This window comes from Mobula hypostoma, chromosome 2 (genome assembly GCF_963921235.1).
Source record: "Mobula hypostoma chromosome 2, sMobHyp1.1, whole genome shotgun sequence".
Classification (NCBI taxonomy): domain Eukaryota; kingdom Metazoa; phylum Chordata; class Chondrichthyes; order Myliobatiformes; family Myliobatidae; genus Mobula; species Mobula hypostoma.
The window spans coordinates 171882749-171909299 of NC_086098.1; the positions used below are offsets into that span (position 1 = coordinate 171882749).

At 44.1% G+C, this 26551-nt stretch overlaps 1 protein-coding gene across 11 annotated transcripts in view; it reads left to right on the plus strand.

Annotated features, from left to right (window-relative positions):
* Positions 1-859: 859 nt before the first annotated feature.
* Positions 860-26551, plus strand: part of rbck1 (RanBP-type and C3HC4-type zinc finger containing 1) — an 83629-nt gene continuing 57937 nt past the window's right edge. For 2 of the 11 annotated variants that reach the window (XM_063041066.1, XM_063041068.1), the window contains exons 1-2: positions 860-989; positions 8112-8201. The gene's annotated coding sequence lies outside the window, so the exon portion shown is untranslated. Of the gene's footprint in view, positions 990-7975; positions 8202-20941; positions 21092-26551 lie in introns of those variants that run through there. The other 9 variants (XM_063041072.1, XM_063041064.1, XM_063041074.1 and 6 more) reach the window with 7 other exon arrangements.

Sequence of the window (26551 nt, forward strand, 5' to 3'; positions counted from 1 at the left end):
TTCCAACCCATGGACCAATACCATTAAACAAGGGGGCATGGACCCCAGGTTTATATGAATCCTGATGATTGAACAAGGTTAAAAGGTCAGCACAACATCAGCACTGTGTCCTACTCTTCTCTATTTTATGATACCATGATGAAATGAAGAAGCAGACTTGATGGGCCAAATGGCCAAATTCTGCTCCTACGTCTTATAGTCTTATGAAACAGCACTATTAATTTCTTCACAAGGGAACTTGATGGCAGTGTTAAAACACCTGAAATCCAGTGTAGACTAACAGATTTAAAGTTTATGCTCCTATATTTCTGATGCTAAAAGCAACAAGCCAAGTAAAGGAGGAATACCCAATGCAACTGTCAAAGCAAAATGATTTAAAGTCTTGGGCAGCAATTGATATCCACTCATCTGGCTAAAATACAGGTGAAGAACACAATTCTCTTCAGCCTCTGGTTGTGGAAGTAGCTGAACAACCACAAGGTTCCCTCCTCGCCATAAGGGTCTGAATTCACGTCTGGATGGTAACTGTCACACAGAAAACATGATAGCTGTTTATTTTCATTACAAAGAATAAAATAGGGTATGCTCTTTCAGCTGTGCTGTTCACTAACCAGTCCAGGAAAACCTGGTAACATTTTAACTATAAGTTTCATAGTCCAAAAGACAATCTCATCATTTATAGCCTTCTACAGTTCAGGCTTCAGCTCCCAGCTACCAAGTACAAGCAGCTGTCCACGGCATTTACAATCTGTACAGCACACACAGCAAGAAAATTATTGATCACCCACAAGGGTGTGGAGTTTTCCAGCTAATGATATTACTGATTAACACAATACGATGTTATCATTTCAAAGGATCTGTCCTGGGCACAGCACGAAAGCAAAGCAGCACCTCTACTTCCTTATACGAAGATTCTGCATGACAGCTAAAACCTAAACAATCTTCCATAATTTGCAGATAAGTTTATTGACTGGTCGCATCATGGTGTGGTAAGGAAACACTAATGTCCTTGAATGGAAAATCCTACAAAAAGTAGTGGATATGGCCCAGTCCATCACAGGTAAAGCCCTCACCACCAGTGAGCCTATCTACTCAGACTGCTGTTGCAGGAAAACAGCATCCATCATCAGGGACATGGAATTAAAATGTGTGGCCATTGGGAGATCCTGCTTTCTCTGGCGGACAGAGCAGAGGTGTTCAGAGCAGAAACGATCTCCCAGTCTGCGTTGGGTCTCGCCAATGTATAGAAGGCCACATCAGGAGCACCGGATGCAGTATATCACCCCAGCTGACTCACAGGTGAAGTGTTGCCTCACCTGGAAGGCCTGTCTGGGGCCCTGAATGGTGGTGAGGGAGGAAGTGTAAGGGCATGTGTAGCACTTGTTCCGCTTACAAGGATAAGTGCCAGGAGGGAGATCAGTGGGGAGGGATGGGGGGGACGAATGGACAAGGGAGTCGCATAGGGAGCGATCCCTGCAGAAAGCAGAGAGGGGGGAGAGGGAAAGATGTGCTTAGTGGTGGGATACCGTTGGAGGTGGCGGAAGTTATGGAGAATTATATGTTGCCCCCGGAGGCTGGTGGGGTGGTAGGTGAGGACAAGGGGAACCCTATTCCTAGTGGGGTGGCGGGAGGATGGAGTGAAGCAGATGTGCATGAAATGGGGGAGATGCATTTGAGAGCAGAGTTGATGGTGGAGGAAGGGAAGCCCCCTCGTCCTGGAATGAAAAGCCTCATCCTGAGAGCAGATGCGGCAGAGACGGAGGAATTGCAAGAAGGGGATGGCATTTTTGCAAGAGAATATGGAAATCAGTTTGCAGCTTGGCTTGTGAAATACATAGCCTTGGATTTTGGCAGAGACAAGTCTTAGAATAAATACTTGCATTTGCTTATCTTGCAATAATTAGCCTCAAGGATATAAGGCAAACTGTCTGTTAATACAAAGTTGTACACAGAACTGAATTTTTAAGCAACACTCACAACACGCTGGAGGAACTCAGCAGATCGGGCAGCATCCGTGGAAATGATCAGTCAACGTTTCGAGCCGGAACCCTTCGTCAGGACTGAAGAAGGAAGGGGCAGAGGCCCTATAAAGAAGGTGGGAGGAGGGTGGGAAGGAGAAGGCTGGTAGGTTCCAGGTAAAAAACCAGTAAGGGGTAAGATAAAGGGTGGGGGAGGGGAAGCAGGGAGGTGATAGGCAGGAAAGGCGAAGAAGGAATAGGGGAAAACACAATGGGTAGTAGAAGGAGGCGGAACCATGAGGGAGGTGATAGGCAGCTGGGGGAGGGGGCAGAGTGAAATAGGGATAGGGGAAGGGAGGGGGAGGGAATTACCGGAAGTTGGAGAATTCTATGTTCATACCAAGGGGCTGGAGATTACCTAGAGGGTATATGAGGTGTTGCTCCTCCAGCCCGAGTTTAGCTTCATCATGGCAGTAGAGGAGTCCATGTATGGACATATCTGAATGGGAGTGGGAAGCGGAGTTGAAGTGGGTGGCAACCAGGAGATCCTGTCTGTTGTGGTGGACGGAGTGGAGGTGCTCGACGAAGCGGTCCCCCAATCTGCGTTGGGTTTCACTGATGTAGAGGAGGCCACACCGGGAGCACCGGATGCAATAGATGACCCCAACAGACTCACAAGTGAAGTGTTGCCTCACCTGGAAGGACTGTTTGGGGCCCTGGATGGTGGCAAGAGAGGAGGTGTAGGGACAGGTGCAGCACTTACGCTAACAGGGATAAGTGCCGGGTGGGAGATCCATGGGGAGGGACGTGTGGATCAAGGAGTCGCGGAGGGACCTATTCCTGCGGAAAGCGGAGAGGGGTGGAGAGGGAAAGATGTGCTTAGTGGTAGGGTCCTGATGAAGGTGGCGGAAGTTGCGGAGGATAATGTAATGGACCCGGAGGCTGGTGAGGTGGTAGGTGAGGACAAGGGGAACTCTGTCCCTGTTGTGGTTGCGGGAGGATGGGGTGAGGGCCGAAGTGCTGGAAATGGAGGAGATGCGGGTGAGGGCATCATTGATGACTGCAGAAAGGAAACCACAATCCTTAAAGAAAGAGGACATTTGAGATGTCCTGGAATGGAAAGCCTCACCCTGGGAGCAGATGCGGCAGAGACGAAGGAACAGGGAACAGGGAATGGCATTTTTGCATGTGGCAGGGTGGGAAGAAGTATAGTTGAGGTAGTTATGAGAGTCAGTGGGCTTGTAGAAGATGTCAGTGGACAGTTTATCTCCAGAGATGGAGACCAAGAGATCGAGAAAGGGGAGAGAAGTGTCTGAGATAGACCAAGTGAATTTGAGGGCTGGGTGGATGTCTGAATTAAAGTTGATGAAATTGACGAGCTCAGCATGGGTGCAGGAAGCAGCACCAATGTAGTCATCAATGTACCGAAGGAAAAGTTGGGGAGCAGTACCAGAATAGGTTTGGAGCACAGACTGTTCCACATAACCAACGAAGAGGCAGGTATAGCTGGGGCCCATGCGAGTGCCCATAGCTACACCCTTGGTCTGAAGGAAGTGGTAAGAGCCAAAAGAGAAGTTATTAAGTGAGAGAACCAGTTCCGCCAACCGGAGGAGGGTAGTGGTGGTGGGGAACTGGTGAGGTCTATTGTCCAGTAAGTAGCGGAGGGCTTTGAAGCCTTCTTGATGGGGAATGGAGGTGTATAAGGATTGGATACCTCTTCCCACCCCACCACATGCAAAAATGCCATTCCCTATTCCCAGTTCCCCCACCTCCACCGCATCTGCTCTCAGGATGAGGCTTTCCATTACAGGATATCTCAAATGTCCTCTTTCTTTAAGGATCGTGGTTTCCCTTCTGCCATCATCAATGATGCCCTCACCCGCATCTCCTCCATGTCCCGCACATCGGCCCTCACCCATTCCTCCCACCACAACAGGGACAGAGTTCCCCTTGTCCTCACCTACCACCCCACCAACCTCCAGATCCAGCACATTATCCTCCACAACTTCCGCCACCTTCAACAGGACCCCACCACCAAGCACATCTTTCCCTCTCCACCCCTCTCCGCTGTCCGCAGGGATCAGTCCCTCCCCACGGATCTCCCACCCGGCACTTATCCCTGTAAGTGTAAGTGCTACACCTGTCCCTACACTTCCTCTCTTGCCACCACTCAGGGCCCCAAACAGTCCTTCCAGCTGAGGCAATACTTCACTTGGGAGTCTGTTGGGGTCGTCTATTGCATCCGGTGTTCCCGGTGCAGCCTCCTCTACATCGGTGAAACCCGACACAGATTGGGGGACCGCTTCGTCGAACATCTCCGCTCCGTCCGCCACAACAGACAGGATCTCCTGGTTGCCATCCACTTCAACTCTGCTTCCCATTACCATTCGGATATGTCCACACATGGCCTCCTCTACTGCCATGATGAAGCTAAACTCAGGTTGGAGGAGCAACACCTCATATACCGTCTAGGTAGTCTCCAGCCCCTCCCTTCCCCTATCCCTATTTCACTCTGCCCCCTCCCCCAGCTGCCTATCACCTCCCTCATGGTTCCGCCTCCTTCTACTACCCATTGTGTTTCCCTTATTCCTTCTTCACCTTTCCTGCCTATCTCCTCCTTGCTTCCTCTCCCTCACCCCTTTATCTTTCCCCTTACTGGTTTTTCACCTGGAACCTGCCAGCCTTCTCCTTCCCACCCTCCCCCCACCTTCTTTATAGGCCCCTTCCCTCTTCAGTCCTGATGAAGGGTTCCGGCCCGAAACGTTGACTGATCGTTTCCACGGATGCTGCCCGACCTGCTGAGTTCCTCCAGCGTGTTCTGAGTGTTGCTTTGATCCCAGCATCTGCAGAGTATTTTGTGTTTACTGAATTTTTAATTTTGTCTATTGCTATGGGTGCAGTTTATCACAAGAGATCTGCATGTGAACCTGGCTTATCTTTTTTCTAATTCGCAAGGTTAATCGAACATCCTTTGCTTTTGCAATCGATTTGTGTGTGCATAAAAGGAGCTGTGCACCCTGTATTATTTGGAATTTAGCAGTTCCATGCCTTGTGAATAAAGCTCTCTTTAGTTCAAAGTCCGTGACTAATTTACTTGCAGTTAACTTTAACCAAATTTCCTTAGTAAACTAATTTCTCTAACATTAAAATTATTTTTTTATCTTTCATATTTGAAGTTTGTTGTCCTTCGCACATTGGTTGTTGTCCACCCTTTTGGGTGTGGTCTTTTATTGATTCTATTGTGTTTCTTGGATTTAGTGAGTATCCCCAAAAGGAAACAAACCTCAGGTTGTATCTGGTGACATATATGTACTTTGATAATAAATTTACTTTGAACTTGTACTTTGTACAATCAAAGACACATCAAGCACTGTGTATATGTTATCCAAATGCTGTTTGTGTGTGTCTGTGTGCATGTGTCTGTATACAGAGATGTTTATCACAGGTTTAAGTAGGTTCTAGTGTCAAACAGCCTTTGCAGCAAAGTGCAACTTTGTAAATTGAGTTGAACAGAAGCAAAGTACACAAAGTGGCCACTTTATTAGGAACCACTGTTCACGTGCTCATTAATGCTAATATCTAATCAGCCATTCAGGTGGCAGCAGCTCAGTGCATAAAATCATGCTGACAAGGTCAAGAGGTTCAGTTGTTGTTCAGACTAATCATCAGAATGGGGAAGAAATGTGATCTAAGTGACTTTGACCGTGTAATGATTGATGGTGCTAGACAGGGTGGTTTGAGTATCTCAGAAACTGCTGATCTCCTGGGATTTTCACACACAACAGTTTCTAAAGTTTACAGAGTCTAGAGTTAATGGTGTGTAAAACAGAACCATCCATTGAGCGGCAGTTCCGTGGGGAAAAAATGTCTTGTTAATGAGAGGTCAGAGAATGGGCTACAGCAGTTTAAGACCACAAACATACACTCAGTGCCCAAGTTATTAGGTACACTGCCTGTTAGGAGTTTGTATGTTTTCCCCGTGATCGTGAGGGTTACCTCTGGGTGCTCCAGATTCATGTCACATTCCAAAGATATCCAGGTCAATGTTAGTGCTAGGGTTAGGGTTAGCGAATTGTGGGTATGCTACGTTGCTGGCAGTAGTTTGGTGACATTTGTGGCCTGGCACCAGTACATTTGCTGTATGTTTCAATATTCATGTGACAAATAAAGTTCCGATTTCAAAGCAAATTTGTGGAATCCAAAGCACCAATAATTCTATTCTCTCCACCGATGCTGCTCAATGCACTGAGTTCCTCCAGCACAGGGTCTCCCAACCCAGGGTCCACAGAGCTCTCAGGTAATGGTATTGGTCTATGACATAAAAAAGGTCAGGAACCCCTGGTGTAGTCCAGCAGGTTCTCTGTTGCTCCAGATTCCAACATCTGTAGCCTCCTTTGTTGATGAACTAGAGAGAAATGTGGCCACAGGATGCTATATCAAGATGGTAATTCTGGGAAGACACTAATTCTTAGATAAAACATCAGGTTGGTCAACATTAGTGAATATCTGATGACTTTAATGGTCCTGACAAATGACTCACTGGAACAAGAAAATTATTCAAGGAATTTCCCCAAATGCCACAGTAGGGTTTCTAATACCTTCTGCTGGCATTATGAAGGGCTCACTAAAAAGCTTCAGATGTGTAAGTAAAAGGAACATAATTAAAATGACAGCAAAGCTTACTTGCTCGGGCTGGCACCTGTGGCATGAGGTGGTGAACAGGTCTCCAAATGATGTCTGACTCTTTGGGCAGAAATGTTTAAACATCTGTTTGTCGTCAGCCATCTTACATTAGTAGCTTTCTATCCTGAAACAAGTCATAGAATGATAGTTTATTTCAGATAGTCACAACGTCCAACTTTTGCCTCTGAGTCAGAAGGTTGTAGATTCAAATCCCTCTGTACAGACTTGAGCACAAGACCCACCCCTTTAGATTCTATCTGCCCTCTTCTTTCTCCCCTCCATCTTCCACCCCCCCATCCACATGATCAACACCCAGCCAGGAACTCCCCCCCCCACTCACTTAACTCCCCCACCTCCCCCCCCACTTCTCCCTACCCATTGTCCAACTCTCCAAGTTCCAAGTAAATTTTTATCAAAGTACATAAATGTCACCATATACAACCCACAACTCCTTGTTTTGCAGGCAATCTCAGCAAATACAACACAGAAGGATTAATGAAAGACTGCGCCCAACAGGGCAGACAACAACCAACGTACATAAAAAAACAACAAACTGTGAAAATAACCAAAAAGAAAGATAAAGAAATAAAAATAACAATAATAATTAACAAATAAACAATAAATAGAGAAAGAAGAGTCCTTGAAAGTGAGACCAGTTCAGTGATGGGGCAAGTGAAGCTGAGTGAAATTATCCTCTCTGGTTCAGGAGTCTGATGGTTGAGGAGTCATCATTGTGCCTGAACCTGGTGGCGCTGTTCCCGAGGCTCCTGTACCTTCTTCCTGATGGCAGCAATGAGAAAACAGCATGTTCTGAGTCGGGGGCGGGGGGGGGGGAGGTCCTTGAAAATATATACTGCTATCCTGCCACCCCGACTCCCAAGTCTCTCTTCATCTCTCCCTTTCCCGCTTATCCCCTTCATCCCTTGGAAAACACTTTTACTCCCCCTTCCTCCAAACCCATTTCTAGGCTCTCCTCTCTGGGACTCCCACCTCGTCTCTCCCTACTGCCCCTTCCCTCCCTTCCACCCTCCCATTTCAATTCCCTGCCTCTCACTCCCATTCTCCCACTGCTTGCCTATCATTCCCTCCCTCCCTGTCACTCATTCCCTCCCTCCTTCCTGGCCCTGCCCATAATGCCGCAGTCTCTGGTCCTGATGCTGAAATCGGAATTAATCGCCCCGAAGCCTGAGTTCGGTAATAACTCCACCCTCGTCCCTTCCCCTTCCGTCTCGCTGCCGTTTTCCAGCGGGATTTACCGCGGCCGCCCTGAGACCCGGGCCGCCATCGCCACTCCTGCGCATCATGGGAATTGTAGTCCCTGTCTTCAGGCGGGAGACAGGTCAGGGAATCTCCCCAGTCACCTTCATCCTTCTCCTGGCCGCGTTTGAATTTGGGGGACGCTTATGCCTTGTTCATGAAGCCTTAACCAACCGACGATTTGTTTTTTCCCTTTTCATTCATTCAAAACAGCAACGTCGTTGACAGACCAACTTTAATGCCCTAACCCCGTTGCTCTTGAGAATTTGGTCGTGAGACAGCTCCTTCAGCCTCGGCAGACCTGTAAGTGTTTCTGTATCGGTGGTGGTAATTGGTTTGGGAAGTGAAAAGATTTGGTGAGTTACTGTGTGCATTTTGTACACTGTCCACTTTGCACTTACAGATACTGGTGAAGGATATGTTGATGGGTGGTTCACTATAAAAAAAGTTGGGACTTTCCTCATTGGAGAGTAAGAGAATGAAAAGCAATCTTTTGGTGGTGCATATAAGTACAGTATTGTGTATAATTTATGTTTTCCTTGTGATTTTTGGAAGTGGAATTAACTATGTCATGAAATTTGTCAATTTGTGGCAGCTTGGATTCATGCACTATTCAGATATCTGATGGTGATGGGGAAGAAACATTGAGTGTGGGTGTTCAGGTGCCTGTATCCCCTGATGTAGCAATGAGAAGAAGGAATGTTCTGAATGGTGAGGGTCCTTACGATGGATGACACCTTTTTAAAGATGTCCTCGATGGTTCGGGGACGTGCCTCTACAAGCCTCTGCAGCCCCTTGTGATCCTGTGCATTGGAGCCACCAAACCTGGTGGTAATGTAATCAGTGTTAATACGCTCCATGTCATGAGAAATGCTCAAACTGAGAAGAAACTCTTGTAATTTTGTTCGCTGTGTCAAACTTGAACTGCATGTCAATAGATGGGATAAGGTCAATGTCAAATGTGATGACGTATTTAGTTTCTGGCCTGTGGGCCTCTTGGATGTTTGCTAAGCTCTGTTTTCAAAACAGGGCAGACACCTGTAAGTTAACTTCCAGTTAATATTTAGTTTCTGGTCATAAATGGGAGTTAGTCTTCAGTTGTCAAAATGTAAATGACAAGCAGTGATCAGTTTGAAGTTAAAACAAAGTATTGCCAATAGAGTAGTGTTGCAGGCACTCTATCTGTAGAAGCAGATGTAGTTCACTGCGCTGGATTTATTAGTGGCCAAGGATGCAGTATAAGACAATGGGTTATTTATTTTGGTCTGTTTCAAAAAAGACACTGACTAAGTTGTTTAGTTCAAGGAAGCTTATAATTTAGCATATCAATAAGTGATCTATTAATGCTGGAAGATTTATGTACTCTGAGAAGGTAGCTTTCCAGCATTAGCTGAGGCCTATGTCTCTAAGATTCTTCTAGGCCGTTTGTGTAAAAAGCTCACTGTGGACAATAGACACGGAAGTAAACTAGTCTTTGAAGACTTGTTATTTACAGTATGATCTCCCTGCGAAGAAACTATGAGACGAGGCATAAGCCAATGTTTGACTCCATTTCACCGATTAAGGCGATGAGAAAGGTTGAAACATCGAGGCGAATCTAGAAAGCGAGCATGGGTTCAGCACCAGCTACCTGTCTTTTGATCCCCCTGCTACCAGAGAAGGAGCCTGTGTGGCCTATTGCTGTTGCCACAGCGTAGGCCTCTGTGTTCGAACAGTGTCTCTCTCTATTGATGTTGTCAGAGGGTGTTACCGAGGTCCTGTGCGTTTGGATTCGGACTGTGGACCATGTTCTTGTTGTGATTGTGTTAGTTCTTTTTGTGGGGGGGGTGGTTTGGGGCCGATGTTCTTGTGATTTTGTTAGTTTTTTTGTGCGGGGGAGGGGGAAGAGAGTTTGTGGGATTATGTTCTTACTGTGGTTTTGTTTGTTTTTTGTCGGGGGGCTGATGTTCTTGTTGCAATTTTGGTCATATTTTGTGTAGGGGGTTGGGGGCTGTTATGTTACTTCTGTTTAACCCTTACATACTGTTCGTGTCAAATTTGACCCGTTTTGACATTTGACAGCAGTAAAAACATCCTAAATGCCATTTTTTAAGCCGAAATTTGATGACTTTTCCTAAAGTGACCCAAAATGCGCAAAAATGAAAATATTTTAAAATTTTATACTTTTGTACAGGTGCTACAAATTTTTGTACATTGAGGCGATTCCAGGTCAAATTTGACCCGTATCTATTGAAATGGATTTTAGATCTCTGAAACATTAGTTAAGGATTAATCACCCATTTATTAACGTCAGATAGGCTATTTATACATTCTAAATAGATCTGTGGTTCAAAATTTGGTATAGACACTTGTTATGAGGGGATTCTTGGGCCGGGTCAAAATTGATCCAGACCATACTGTGAAGGTATAGAATATAAACAGTATGTAAGGTTTAAACGTACCGTGGGTTAACAGTGAAGAATCATATTCTGGAAGAATTAGAGAACTTTTATTTACAGTAAAAAAACAAACACATCTTAACCCAGCCACGTGCTGGAACATTCTGGCAATCCCACGCATGCTGAGTGTTCTGTCCAATCATGTACTGGCACATCATTGCACGTGCTATCACCACATCTTCCTTTCCTTAAAAAGAAAAACAATTAACAATGTTAATCAAAGCAAATACGTTTGTACATAATTCAACAAGTCTCTATCAGTCTCTCTGTGGGTTTACGAACACGAGTAGACCTTCTAAGTGGTACACACAGATCTTGTGTTTCCTTGTTATTATTTACATGTTTTCTCTCATCTGCATCAGTTAACTGAATCTCTGAAGAATCACATCTTCCTTTCCTTAAAAAGAAAAACAAATACCAACATTAACCAATAAACAAATCTATATCAGCTAACTAAAACTCTGAAGTTGGCTCTTCGCTATCTGGGCAATGACTCTTCTTGTGCTGCTTCTTTTCTGCTTTAAGCTTTTCTTTATGTATCTCAACTAAACTTTTTGTTATACTCTCACATGCCTCCTGGTTAGAATCTGGAATTTCAGGTAAGCAGTTCACGCTATCCTCCTCAGCAATCTGCTTCCCTGCTTCTGTTTGGACTGTATCTTTCCTAATGCCTTCCACTTCCATTTGTAATGAAATACGAATCTTCTTTTCTTCATCTAATGCATTCATTATAACCATATAACCATAACAGCACGGAAATAGTCCATCTCGGCCCTTCTAGTCCATGCCGAACTCTTACTCTCACCTAGTCCCACCGACCTGCACTCGGCCCATAACCCTCCATTCCTTTCCTGTCCATATAGCTGTCCAATTTAACTCTAAACGACAACATCGAACCTGCCTGAACCACTTCTGCTGGAAGCTCGTTCCACACAGCTACCACCCTCTGAGTAAAGAAGTTCCCCCTCATGTTACCCCTAAACTTTTGCCCTTTAACTCTCAACTCATGTCCTCTTGTTTGAATCTCCCCCACTCTCAATGGAAAAAGCCTATCCACGTCAACTCTATCTATCCCCCTCATAATTTTAAATACCTCTATACCGTCTCCCTCAACCTTCTACGTTCCAAAGAATAAAGACCCAACTTGTTCAACCTTTCTCTGTAACTTAGGTGAAGGTACCCAGGTAACGTTCTAGTAAACCTTCTCTGTACTTTCTCTATTTTGTTGACATTTTTCCCATAATTCAGTGACCAAAACTGTACACAATACTCCAAATTTGGCCTCACCAATGCCTTGTATAATTTCAACATGACATCCCAGCTCCTATACACAATGCTCTGATTTATAAAAGCCAGCATACCAAAAGCTTTCTTCACCACCCTATCCACATGAGATTCCACCTTCAGGGAACTATGCACCATTATTCCTAGATCCCTCTGTTCTACTGCATTCTTCAATGCCCTACCATTTACCATGTATGTCCTGTTTTGATTAGTCCTATCAAAATGTAGCACCTCACATTTATCAGCATTAAACTCCATCTGCCATCTTTCAGCCCACTCTTCTAACTGGCCTAAATCTCTCTGCAAGCTTTGAAAACCTGCTTCATTATCCACAACTCCACCTATCTTAGTATCATCTGCATACTTACTCATCCAATTTATCATCCCATTATCCAGATCATTAACGTATACGACAAAATTGTGTAATCTCTTTTTTATGCTGAGACTTCATCATTTCAATACAACTTCTGAATTCCTTCACTTGTGCTTTCTCTTCTTCCTTATACTGTGCCCACTGTGAGTGTTCTTGCTCTAGCCGGTGATTAGACGGAATCTCATATTCTCTCAGTGTCTCTTTAATTATCGCTTGCATTAAAGCAACCTCCTCCTCCCATTGCTTTTTCACATCATCAATTGCCTCTTGTTTGGTCGTATCAGACACTGCAGCTACTGCTTTTATATTCTCCATGTCAGCATTTTCATAAAGTGCATCTATATCAATTCCTCACGGTCATCTTAAATCACTGCATTTACTTGTTTCATTTCATTTTCCTTCTTTCTACTTCTACAACAGCGCAAAAAATGAATAATCTTACCGCAGTTGTAGCAAATTTTGCCATATGCGAAACAGTGATATGGGCGATGTTCCCACGCACAGCGATCACGTGACTTTTTTCTTTGAAATACTGTCTTGCTCCCTGTTGGTTTTGTCGATGTATTATTATATTTCTTGATCTATTTGTGCTTTTTTACAGCGTTTACATTGCAGTTTTCAACAAAAAGCTCTTCAGCCTGCGACATTACGGTCTCAAAAGCTTTGCAGAGCGCCAAAGCTTTTTCAAAATTTATGCCTTGCTCTCTCAACAGCCTTTCTCTCAGAGCATTATCTCGAATGCCACAAACTAGTCTATCTTTAATAAGAGAGTCTGTGAACAATCCAAACTCTCACATTCGACTACGCTTTCTTAACTCAGTCACATACTGATCAATTGTTTCAGTAGCTCTCAGCGCACATGTGAAGAATTTATACCACTCATACATTAATGCTTAGGTATACAAAATACTTTGAATCTGTCCATTATCGACTTTAAATTGAAATTATCTCCATCTTCAAAGACAAAATTATTATATATCTCTACTGTGTCATTTCCGATTATATGGAGCAGGACTGCAGCTTTAGTTTTGTCCGCTTTTCTATCAGCTCCGATCGCCAGTAAATATATTTCAAAATGTTGCTTGAATATCCTCCAATTCTCAGCTACATTGCCAGTCAGCTGCAATTTTGGTGGGGGTTATAAACCTTCCATTTTACCGTTTACAGTTCAAACTTTTTTCTTCATTTTTTTTGATTATCTTCGATTCTCAATTCCCCTGTATTAATCTTCCAGAACCACTTCTGACACCATGTTATTGTTACTTCTGTTTAAATGTACCGTGGGTTAACAGTAAAGAATCATATTCTGGAAGAATCAGAGAACTTTTATTTACAGTAATAAACAAACACGTCTTAACCCAGCCATGTGCTGGAACATTCTGGCAATCCCACACATACTCAGTCCTCTGTCCAATCATGTACTGGCAAATCGTTGCACGTGATATCACCACAGGGCCGATGTTCTTGTTGTGATTTTGTTTGTTTTTTTTGTGGGGGTGGGAGGGAGTTTGTGGGCCAATGCTCTTGCTGTGATTTTGTTAGGTTTTTTTTGGTGGAGGAAGGGGGTTTGGGGGTTGCTATTCTTGTAGCAACTTTGTTCGTTTTTTTTGTGCAGGGCGGGTATTGGAGACGGATGTTCTTGTTGTGATTTTATTTGCTTTTTGTGGGGGTGGGAGGGGGGCCAATGTTCTTGTTGTGATTTTGTTAAGTTTTTTTGTGGGGTGGGGGTTTGGGGGCTGATGTTCTTGTTGTGATTTTGTTAGTTTTTTGTGGGGGGAGTGGGGGCTGATGATGTTGCATTTTTGTTCATTTTTTATGTAGGGGGGTTTGGGGGCCAACGTGCTTGCTGTGAGTTTGTTAGTTTTTTGTGTGGGAGGAGGGGGTTTGGGGGCTGCTGTTCTTGTTACAATTTTGTTCATTTTTTGTGTAGGGGGTTGGGGGCCGATGTTCTCCTTGTGATTTTGTTTGTTTTTTATGCGGGGAAGGGTTGCTGGGGACTGATGTTCGTTTGATTTTGTTAGTTTTTTGTGTGTGGGTGGTTTTGGGGGCCGACGTTCCTGTGATTTTGCTAGTTTTTTGAGCGGGGGAGTGGGGCTGGGGGGTGGTTGATGATAATATTGCTGTTCTTGTGTGGGGGTGGGTTTGGGTTTGCTGTTTTTCTTTGAACAACTTCCATGGTTTTCTTTGTTTAGTGGCAATCTGGAGAAGACGAATATCAGAGTCGTATACTGCATGCATACTTTGATAATAATTGAACCTTTTAACCTTTTATCCAGAACACGCCCTCTTCTTATTGCTACCATCAGGGAGGAGGTACGGGAGCCTGAAGACACACACTCAATGTTTTAGGAACAGCTTCTTCCCCATTTGCATCAGATTTCTGAGCGGACCGTGGACACTACCTCACTTGTTACTCTCTTTTTGCACTACCTGTTTATCTTTTATTATACAGTGTTTATTGTAACTTGGCAGTTTTGTACTGCTGCTGAAAAACAACAAATTTTACAACAAACTATGTGTCAGTGATAGTAAACCTGATTCTGATTCTGATTCCAAAGTTTTCTCAAATGGCCTAGAGTGGATTCTCATTATACAGCACCTACACGCCTTCCGCAAAAAGCAGGATTTCCAGGTGGCCAACCATTTTAATTCCAATCCCAATTCCCATTCCAACAAGTCAGTCCATGGTCGCCTCTACTGTCATGATGAGACCACTCTCATGTTGGAGGAGTAACACTTTATATTCTATTAGGTTAGCCTCTAACCTGATGGCATGAACATCAATTTCTCCAACTAATGTAATTTCTCCCCGTCACCCTTCCCTCTTCTTCCATTCTGCAGTCTGGCTCCCTCCTTACCTCCTCTCCTCTTACCTGCCTATTGTCTCTCCCTGGTGCCCCTCCACCTTCCCTTTCTCCCATGGCCCACTCTCCTCTCTATTAGATTACTCATTTTCAGCACTTTACCTTTTCCACGTATCACTTCCCTGTTTCTCATTTCATTTCTCCCTCTCCCCCACACACCTGGCTTCACCTGTCACCTGCCAGCTTGTGCTCCTCCCCTCCCTCCACCTTCTTATTCTGGCTTCTTCACCCTTCCTTTCCAGTCCCGATGGTTTAAGACGTTGACCCTTATTCCCTTCCTGCCTGACCTGCTGAGTTTCTCCAGCATTTTGTATGTGCTTGACAAGCTACAATAGATGTGTCGTGGACAGTGTATTTACTGGCTATATTATGGCCTGGTATGGTAACACCAAAGCTCTTGAAAGGAAAATCCTACAAAAGGAAGTGGATTCTGCCCAGTACACCATGGAGAAAGCCCTTCAACCATTGAGCACCAGCAACGTGAAATGGTGTTGTAGGAGAGCAGCGTCCATCATCAAAGATCCTCATCGCCCAGGCCATGTGCTTTTCTCGCTGCTGCCATCAGCTAAAAAGTACCAGAGCCTTCGGACTCACACCACCAGGTTCAAGAGCAGTTACTACCTCTCAACCATCAGGCTCTTGAACAAAGTGGATAGCTACACTCACTTGCCCCATCATTGAAATGTTCCTACAACCAATGATCTCACTTTAAGAACTCTTTATCTAGTTATCTCATGTTCTCATTATTTATTGCTATTTATTTATATTTGCATTCGCACAGTTTGTTGTCTTCTGCACTCTGGTTGATCGTTCATTGATTCCGTTTCAGTCACTATTCTATAGATTTGCTGATTATGCCCACAGGAAAATGAATCTCAGGGTTGTATATGGTGACGTATATGTATTTTGATAATAAAATTTGCTTTAAAATTTAAACTTTAAAATTTTTTGCTCTGGATTTCCAGCATCTGCAGAATTTCTTGTGTTTATGAGCTTGGGCAGTAATGTGATATATTGGCAGTCTCTTGTGTCTCTGTAATAATGTTTAATTCATCAGTTCAGGCCAAGAGCTTTTACCCCGGCACAACACTGTGGCCAGACTATGGCCAAAGGTTGATGCTGATCTCGATGACGTTTATCTGATCATTAACGATAAATATTAAAATGGCTAGTCTGTGGTCTGAAGAAACTTCCAAATCTATTCTTATTTCAAGTAATGTTATCTTGAGTACTTGGGTACTGATAGTGGGCCACAGCTTACATCAGCTGAGTTTGTGGTGTTCGCCGTGATGTGGGGTTTTTGAATCTGACGTAAGAGCTTAAGACTTAGGAGCAAAATTAGGCCATTCAGCCCATCGAGTCTGCTCCACCATTCTATCATAGCTGATTTATTACCCCCTCAATCCCAATCTCCTGCCTTCTCCTTGTAACCTTTGACACTTACTTATTTACTTGGGCTTTTAGCTCCTAGATGAAGCACAGGCCATCGATGACCTTCTGTCTCCATTGTCCTCTGAAGCCAATTGTATGGTCGGGGTACATCAATGTTTTAGCAATCCATTGCATCTACTGTACAGGGTGTTGTTGCATGAATAAAGCCACCAGAGAGAAATACTGGTAGACATAAAGCAGTCTCTTTATTTGACAAAATAAGATACAGCAAGCATCATATTGGAAACCCTTTTGGAGCAAGAGGTCTGCCTGGCCAAATACTATACAATATTTTATACGCCAAAGATCAAAAGGCAATTCCATTTTTACAGTAATTTTACATTTGAACTATATGTAATTTTCAAATGCCTGTATCTTCCTGCCATTGTACCTCCCTGTTTGCACTTATATTACAAACACCAAAATACACATAAGTCACAAATTTAAATCAGCATTGTCTGTTCTTCCAATTAACTTGGTTTATGGTTCTTAGGCACGCATTGTTCAGAGCTGCATTTTAGTTTCAATCCACAGTTCATATTCGAATTTGAAGGGTAGTTACTGAAGTCAGTTTCTGAAGTTATTTGCTGCATGTGCTAACCCTAAAAACCACTCTAACACAGGGGATTGGCCCATACAGCTTCACCAGAGCTCTGTTGGCCGGCCTTACCTGTTTCCATCTCTCAGGATGGTCTTTGAGGAGCTTTGACACATTTAATCAAGTACCTATCAATCTTCGCTTTAAATATACTCAATGACTTGGTCTCCACAGCCATCCATGGCATTGAATTCCACAGGCTCACTACCTTCTGGCTAAAGAGATTCCTCATCACCTCTATTTGAAATGAATGTTTCTTTTTATTCTAAGGCTATGCACTCTGGTCTTAGACTTACCTTCTATTTAAAACATCTCCACACCCACTCTTCTAGGCCTTTCAATATGTTTCAATGAGATCCTCTGTCCCCCCCCAATCTTCTACACTTCAGTGCATATGGTCCCAGAACCATTATGCATTCCTCGTTCATTAACCCTGTCATTCCCACATCATCTTTATAACCACAATCACCATGATCACACTGCCAAAACAAATATTGAGTTGTTTTTCATAAAAGGCTCAAATACTCCAATATCTGCTTACGAAAACTGCGGCTTCAATGACAAGTAACCATCATACAGGTACTCATCAGTACTAAGCCCTCAGAATCTCAAGGGCACTGAGTGAGGTCAATGGTAAGTGTGTCAAATACTTGTTGTGAAATCAAAGTACCTGATAGCATAGTAGCTGAAATCATAACCAGGGTATTACATTTAGAAACTTTTAATTTCATTATTTTTGAAAGCATCTTCACTTTACAGAATTTTATTTTTACATGTCCCAAAGACTTTTGCACAGTACCGTAGGTAAATTGGTCCATTGTAAATTGTCCTGTGATGAGGCTAGGTTTATGTTGGTGGGTTGCTGGTGTGGTGTGGCTCAGTGGGCAAAAGGGCTTGTTCCGCGCTGTGTCACTAAATAAAACAAAATAAGTAATTAAAACCCTTCCCTAGATCTGCAGGCAGCACAGCAGTGCAGTGGTTAGCGCAGTGCTTTACAGCGACAGCAATTGGTTTAATTCTTGCCGCTGTCTACAAGGAGTTGTACGTTCTTGTGATGCAGTGGTTTCCTATCATTTGCTCCTGGATTCCAGGTTAGGGTTAGTAAGTTGTGGGTATGCTATGTTGGTGCAGGAAGCATGGCGACGCTGTGGGCTGCCCCCCAGCATATCCTTATTTTGTGCTGAATGTTGATGCAAATGCCCCAGTTCACTATATGTTTTGATGTACGCATGACATATCTACCATCAGACTTTTTAGTTTCACAAGAACCTTCTCTCTAGTAATGGTAACTTCACACACTTCATGACCCCTGACACCTGGAACTTCCACCATACTGCTGGTATCTTCCACAGCCAAGACTGATGCAAAATACATACTCAGTTCATCCATCATTTCCTAGTACCCCATTACTCCCTCTCCAGCAACTTTTTCCAGCGGTCTGATATCCATTCTTGCCTCTCTTTTATACTTTATGTACCTGAAGAAACTTTTGGTATCCTCTTTAATATTATTGCTAGCTTACTTTCGTATTTCATCTTTACCTTCTTAATGACATTTTTAGTTGCCTTCTGTTGGTTTTTAAAAGCTTCCCAATCCTCTCATTTCCTACTAATTTTTGCTCTATTATATGCCATTTCTTAGGCTTTTATGTTGGCTTTGACTTCTCTTGTTATCCACGGTTGTGTCACCTTGCCTTTAGAATACTTCTTCCTCTTTGGGATTTATATATCCTGTGCCTTCTGAATTGCTTCCAGAAATTCCAGTCATTGTTGCTCTGCCGTCATCCCTGCTAGTGTTCTTTTCCAATCAATTCTGGCCATCTCCTCTCCCATGTCTCTGTAATACCCTTTACTCCACTGTAATACTGATACATCTGACTTTAGCTTCTTCTTCTCAAATTTCAGGGTGAATTTGTTACATTATGATCACTTTCCTCTAAAGGTTCTTTTACCTTAAGCTCTCTTAATCAATTCTGGTTCATTGCACAACACCAAATCCAGAATAGGTGATCCTCTAGTGGGCTCAAACACAAGCTGCTCTAAAAAGCCATTTGGTAGGCAGTCTAGAAATTTCCCCTTCTAGAATCCAGCATCAACCTGATATTCCCAATCTACCTGCATATTGAAGTCCCCCGTGACTATTGTATCGTTGCCCTTTTGGCATGCATTTTCTATGGCCCCTTGAAATTTGTAGACCACATCCTTACTACTGTTTAGGAGGTCTGTATACATCTCCCATCAGGGTCTTTTAACCCTTGCAAATCCTTAGCTCTATCCACACCTTCCGACCTCTTTGTAATGATTTGATTTAATTTTTTACCAACAGCAGAGCCACCCACTCTGCCTTCCTGCCTGTCCTTCCAATACAGCGTGTATCTTGAACATAAAGCTCCCAGCTATAATCTTCTTTCAGCCATGTTTTTGTATACTTCTATCATTTATTCTGACTGTGCCTTCTGTGTGATAACTAAAGTTTAATCTACACTCACACGCTTCCCCCAGGGAGAGGTTGACCAGGCTAGGTCCTTATTCCTTGCAGAAAGAGGGGCGACCTTATATCAATATCAATGATATTATCTTTAGTATTATGAGACCAATAGGCAAAATTGGTCATTTCTTCAGGATAAGAGAATCTGAAACTAGGGGGCATAGATATAGAATATTCGGGGAAAGATTTAAAAAAGGTTCTGAGAGGTATTTTTTTCCACACAGAGGGTGTTGAGAAGATAGAACAATCTACCAGAGGAAGTGGTTGAGGTGGTTACAATAGTATCTTTCAGGAAAAATTCGTCTAGCCCTTCCCTCCCACGTAGCCCTCCATTTTTCTTTCATCCAGGTGCCTATCTAAGAGTTTCTTAAATGTCACTAATGTATCTGCCTTTACCATCACCCCTGGCAGAACGTTCCATTCACCCACCACTGTGTAAAAAAAAACTACCTCTGACATCCCCTCTATACATTCCTCTAAAATTACCTTAAAATTATGTTCCCTCATATTAGCCATTTCCCCTCTGGCAAAAAGTCTGGCTGTCCACTCGATCAGTACCTCAAGAAGGCTAGGCTCTCAGTTTATGTCTTTACTACAAGTTCATTCCTCTTCTAACAAGCTAAGTATGTTTATTCATCTCGAAGGAATTGACACAGTATTAGTCTTCCTTGATTGAAAACTTACTGCCTGTTACACCACTGGCATTTAGGACAGCAATGAAGGTCCTTCATCTCTGGCAGCATTCAGGGCTTCCCTCATCATGTCAGTTGCTTCCTCTCAGTTTTCACTACTGTCAGTTACGCAAGTCCCGGCTGGAGACTCAGGAATACCATCACACACAGATGTAGAAGGAGTCTTCACTGCTGTTTCTTTAACAGTTCTGTTTTACCAGTCAGGGTTGTTAGCCCTGAGCTGAACCTTCGAATCTGGAGGACCAGTGGATCAGTGTCCTCTACCCTTTGACCTGCTTGGCATAGGTGACCCTACCAAGAGACAAAGCAGAAAGCCCTGTCTCCAGCCAGCATAACTCTCTGGGTCATTGAGGCACACAAGCCTCCAAACCCAATGACAAGATTGTGGTCCTCTTGGAGGATCAACTGAAAAGGAGAAATATTTGCAGGAGAAATCTTTCTTTCTCCCATGGTTCACTGCCCTCTCTAAATACCTACCCCTCTCAACTACCCACCCCTCACCTATCACCCACCAATGTACTCCTTCTCCTCTCTCCCAGCTTTTTCTGGCTTCTTCTCCCTTCCTTTCCCGTCCTGTTGAAGCATCTCGGCCTGAAGCGTGGACTGTTTATTCATTTGCATAGATACTGAGTTCCTTTGACCTCCACATTTCGTGTGTGTTACTTAGATTTCTGTCATCTGCAGAACCTCGTGTTACACCCCACCCTGTATCAACCAGCGGTTGGCATTGTAAATTAAATAATGACTAACTCACAGTGATTGAAAAAGCTTGCAATAATTCCAGCTCAGTGTCACACCTGTAAAGTTGCTCCCATTTCTGAGTTACTTCCTTTAAATCAGGCATTTGCGTGGACTACTAAATCAGGGCCTCGTTCTTTAAAGAAGAAAAAAACAACTCTTGCTTCCTGGAACAAAGTTTCTTTCGCTTTTTCTTTTGAGTTCTGAAAAATTGGTCCTGTTGATTTGACATGAACAGCACTCCCCAGTTCCCGAGATAAGGCACCGGGAAACCTTGTAAGGAAACAGGTGAGCCGAGCATTTCTCTCTTTGGTAACGCTGCTAGAATAAGTTTTGTGTTTGTGAAAGCTGCTTGATTTGATTTTGGGTCGTGGGAGGGAAAGTGGAAAAAAGAACAGTGTCCGTTATTGCGAAAGGTCAAATAAATGCAATTGCGATGATAGTGAAATGTTAAAATTTTGATCGTTGATAATTTGGTGCAGTTATTTTTAACTTCCTTTGATAGGTGCAAAATTTATTTGCAGTCTTGATGTTGGAATGAAGAAGTTGAAATCGGTTTAAAGGCTGAGTTTAATAGAAGTCTTATTTTCCAGTTTATGAGAATAACTCGTTCTCTCAGTGTTATTTATTACTCATTATTATTATTATTATTTCTTTTTGGATTTGCACAATTTGTCGTCTGTTGCACGTCGGTCAAATCAGAATCAGGTTTAATATCACCCGCATATGTCGTGAAATTGGTTGTTTTGCGGCAGGTGTATATTGAAGTACATAATAAAAATCATACATTACAATAAGAAATATATATTTAAATTAAATTAGTGGAAAAAAAATTTAAATAGTGAGAGATGGTGCACACGGGTTCATTGTCCATTCAGAAGTCTGATGGTGGAGAGACTGTTTCTGAAATATAGTCATAGTCATATTTTATTGATCCGAGGGAAATTGGTTTTTGTTACAGTTACACCATAAATAATTAAATAGTAATATGTAAATTATGCCAGGAAATAAGTCCAGGACCAGCCTATTGGCTCAGGGTGTCTGACCCTCCTAGGGAGGAGTTGTAAAGTTTGATGGCCACAGGCAGGAATGACTTCCTATGACGTTCAGTGTTGCATCTCGGTGGAATGAGTCTCTGGCTGAATGTACTCCTGTGCCCAACCAGTACATTATGTAGTGGATGGGAGACATTGACCAAGATGGCATGCAACTTGGGCAGCATCCTCTTTTCAGACACCACCGTCAGAGAGTCCAGTTCCATCCCCACAACATCACTGGCCTTACGAATGAGTTTGTTGATTCTGTTGGTGTCTGCAACCCTCAGACTGCTGCCCCAGCACAACAGCAAACATGATAGCACTGGCCACCACAGACTCGTAGAACATCCTCAGCATCGTCCGGCAGATGTTAAGGGACCTCAGTCTCCTCAGGAAATAGAGACGGCTCTGACCTTTCTTGTAGACAGCCTCAATGTTCTTTGACCAGTCCAGTTTATTGTCAATTCGTATCCCCAGGTATTTGTAATCCTCCACCATGTCCACACTGACCCCCTGGATGGAAACAGGGGTCACCGGTGCCTTAGCCCTCCTCAGGTCTACCACCAGCTCTTTAGTCTTTTTCCACATCAAGCTGCAGATAATTCTGTTCACACCATGTGACAAAGTTTCCTACCGTAGTCCTATACTCAGCCTCATCTCCCTTGCTAATGCATCCAACTATGGCAGAGTCATCAGAAAACTTCTGAAGGTGACAAGACTGTGCAGTAGTTGAAGTCTGAGGTGTAAATGGTGAAGAGAAAGGGAGACAAGACAGTCCCCTGTGGAGCCCCAGTGCTGCTGATCACTCTGTCGGACACACAGCGTTTCAAGCACACATACTGTGGTCTGCCAGTCAGATAATCAAGAATCCATGACACCAGGAAAGCATCCACCTGCATCGCTGTCAGCTTCTCCCCCAGCACAGCAGGGGGAGAACGTTGAGTGTGTGCCTTCAGGCTCCTGTACTCCCCCCCCCCCCCCACCCGATGGTAACAATGAGAAGAGGGCATGTCCTGGGTGATGGGGATTCTGGATTCTGCCTTTTTGAGGTACTGCCTTTTGAAGATGCCCTCAGTGCTGGGGAGGCTGGTGCCCCGAATGGAGCTGCCTCGGTTCACAACCCTCTGCAACTTGTTTTGATCCTGTGCAGTGGCCCTTCTGAAACAGATTGTAACCCAACCAGTTAGGAAGCTCTCCACGGTACATCTGTAGAAATTTGCTACAAACGGTTGTTTGTCCATCTTGGTGTGCAGTCTTTCATTGATTCTATTGTGTTTCTTTGTATTTACTGTAAATGCCCACAAGAAAAGTGACTCTCAGGGTAATATATGGTGACAGAAACTGTATGCACTTTGAAAATTGACTTTGAACTTTGAGCATTGCTGTTTTTCATAAGACCATAAAACGTAGGAGCAGAATTAGGCCATTCAGCCCATCTGTATTCCTATTGATATTTGTATCATTTGTGAACTCCTAAGACTATTTTCAGAATTCTGTTCCAATTTTTCTCTGAAGAGCCTTCAATATCATCCCATAGCATTGAAAAATGCAGGTGCTGGAAATCTGAAACAGCTCAGGAAATACAGGTGGCAGGGGGGTGGCAGGGGAGATGTGCAGAAGCAGAGCAGAGAGGAGGGAGATTTCAGTTCAATCACAAACGAGAAAATCTGCTGACGATACAAATCCAAACCACACCCACATTCACTCTTCTTCGGTTGTCCATCGAAATCCGATGACAACGTCCACTCCTTTAACGGTGAGATCTTTGATGACTATACAGTCCTACCCTGGACCCACAAGCTCTATTGCAGGTGGGACATGTATATGTGGTAGTGGTGGCAACCATGGCTGCATTTCTCCTGGCTCTCTTCTGCTGTCTTCTGGTTGTTCTTTCCATCTCCAGAATATGAACCCCATCCCTACACAGCTGTCGCCAAGTGGTACGGTCAGCAGCAACATCCTCCAGGTCCTCGGGTCTGATCGTGCACTTCCTTAAAGCATTCTTCATCTGATCCTTACAGGGCTTCTTCAGCCCTCCAGCTGAGCGTCGACCATGATGTAGTTGGCCATATAACACTCTGCAGGGTAGCCGACATGGGGGCATCCTTATCACGTGCCCCAACCTCTGCAGCTGACACTGGGTGATCATGGCCTCAATACTTCTGCAGTTGGTCTTTACAAGTATTTCAGTGTGAGGCACCCGCTCACACCAGGTAATTCCCAGGATGCGCTGGAGGCAGCTTATGTGGAAGTGTTCCAAGGACTTGATGTGACGGCTGTAGGTTACCCAAGCTTCACAGCTATAAAGGAGGGTGGTGACACAGACCGCTTGGTATACGGCGACCTTTGTGGAGGGATGAAGGCTCCTGTTCTGAAAAACTCTACGCCGAAGTCTCCCAAAGGCAGCTGATGCCTGTTTAATGCGACTCTGGATGTCGTTGTCAATGCCGCTATTCTCAGAGAGAATGCTCCCCAGATATTTGAAAGACAGCACTACTGACAGCTTTTCATCACCAACAGTGAAGGCAGGTAGAGTGGGTAGACACTGGTACTTCATTGGCAAACCACTCCTGACTTGGTGGTATTGACAGTCAGCCCCATTTTGCTGTACACTCTCACCACCACAGCAAGGACAGTCTGAAGATCCTCCGGAGTATGGGCCACAAGAGCATAGTCGTCTGCATACTGCAGCTCCAGCACCCACTCTCTACGGAGTTTGGTGGTTGTGTGGAGCCTCCTGATGTCAAAGAGGTTGCCATCTAATCTGACGTCCACTGCTTTGGAGAGGTCAACAAAGGCCATAAAAAGGTCCTGATGTTGCTCCCGGCACTTTTCCGGAAGCTGCCGGGCTGTGAAGATCATGTCGATCGTGCTCCTGTTCTTCCTAAGTCCACACTGCGATTCAGGCAGCATTGACTCGGTGATGTTGCTAATGAGTCTCTGAAGCATCACCTCAGCCAGGACCCTTCCAGCAAATGAAAGGAGTGATATGCCCCTACTATTGTCGTAGATGGCCTTGTCACCCTTGTTCTTATAAATGACAATGATGTTTGCATTTCTCCATTGCTGTGGGATGTTCTCATCAGTCCAGGCTTTGGTGATGTACTGGTAGAGGGTGCGCATACACATGTACCCTCCGTTCTTCAGTAACTCAGCAGGGATATTGTCAGTGCCAGGGGACTTGTTGTTCTTAAGGGAATGGACAGCGGATAGAACCTCCTGGAAGGTTGGTGGTAGACTGAGGTCGTGGATAGGAGGAAGTTCAAGTAGTTCGTCCAGGATGTTGGGGACTGCATCAGTGTCCTGATTAAGCAGGGTATTAAAATACTCAGCCCACCTCAGCAGAATGGTATTGTGATCCTTCAGAAGTGTTAGACCATCTGCTGTTTTCAGGGGAGTAACACATCAATTTATTGGGCCGTAGATGGTTTTGACAGCATTATAAAAATTATGCATGTCATTATTATCGGCAAAGGACTGGATTTCATGTACCTTTTCAGTCCACCACTCATTTTGTATGGCCCGTATTGCCTTTTGCACTTTCCTCCGAGCTGCCTGCCAATGCTGTCTGATGCTGGTGGATGAAGGGTTGTATAAAGTTGCCCGGTGTGCTTTGTGCATGTCCTTAAGCAAGTTGTGGGTGGTGTCTGAGTTATCGTCAAACCAGTCTTGGTGGTTCCTGCTCTTATGGCCGATGGATTGGGCTGCTGCCTCATAGAGCGCAGAGATGATATAGGTCCACTGTTGTTCCATGGTATTTTCTGAGCTCAGACAAGGTTCCAGCTCCCTTAGTTGCTCAGCAAGGATGCATCGAAACTCACTTCTTGCTTCTGTGTTTCTCAGACGGTTGCAATTTAGCCGCTATTTGTTGGGTTTTTGCAGCCGCAAGGTGGGATGCACTTTCATCTGGAGCTTGGCCACAATCATATGGTGGTCAGTCCAGCATTCTTCCCCAACTGGGGTGAGCAGTGCGGTCCCTAAATATACATACATACACATACACACACACACACACACACACACACACACAACTGCCCCCGCCGGAGGGACTCAGCAGGCCCGGCAGTATCTATGGAAATAACTGTTCGAAGTTTCAGGCCGAGATGTTGATGGTATTCTTTTCCATAGATACATTTGAGATTCAAGATAGTTTGGTGTTATTCTTCAGTACACGAGTGTAAAGGATTTTACTCTGGTTCCAATGCGGCATAAAAAACACAATAAATATAAGACCATCGGCTTGCTCACAGAAGGCAAAGAGTGGTTGTAGACGGGTCATGTTCTGCATGGAGGTCGATGACTAGTGGTGTGCGTCAGGGATCTGTCCTGGGACCCTTACTCATCGTGATTTTTATAAATGACCTGGATGAGGAAGTGGAGTGATGGGTTAGTAAATTTGCCGATGACACAAAGATTGGAGATGTTGTGGATAGTGTGGAGGGCTGTCAGAGGTTACAGCAGGACATCGATAGGATGCAAAACTGGGCTGAGAAGTGGCAGATGGAGTTCAACCCAGATAAATCTGATGTGGTTCATTTTGGAAGGTCAAATATGGTGGCAGAATTGTAGTATTAAAGGTAAGACTCTTGGCAGTGTGGATGATCAGAGGGATCTTAGGGTCCGAGTCCATAGGACACTCAAAGTTGCTGCGCAGGTTGACTCTGTGGTTAAGAAGGAATATGGTGCCTTGGCCTTCATCAATCGTGGGATT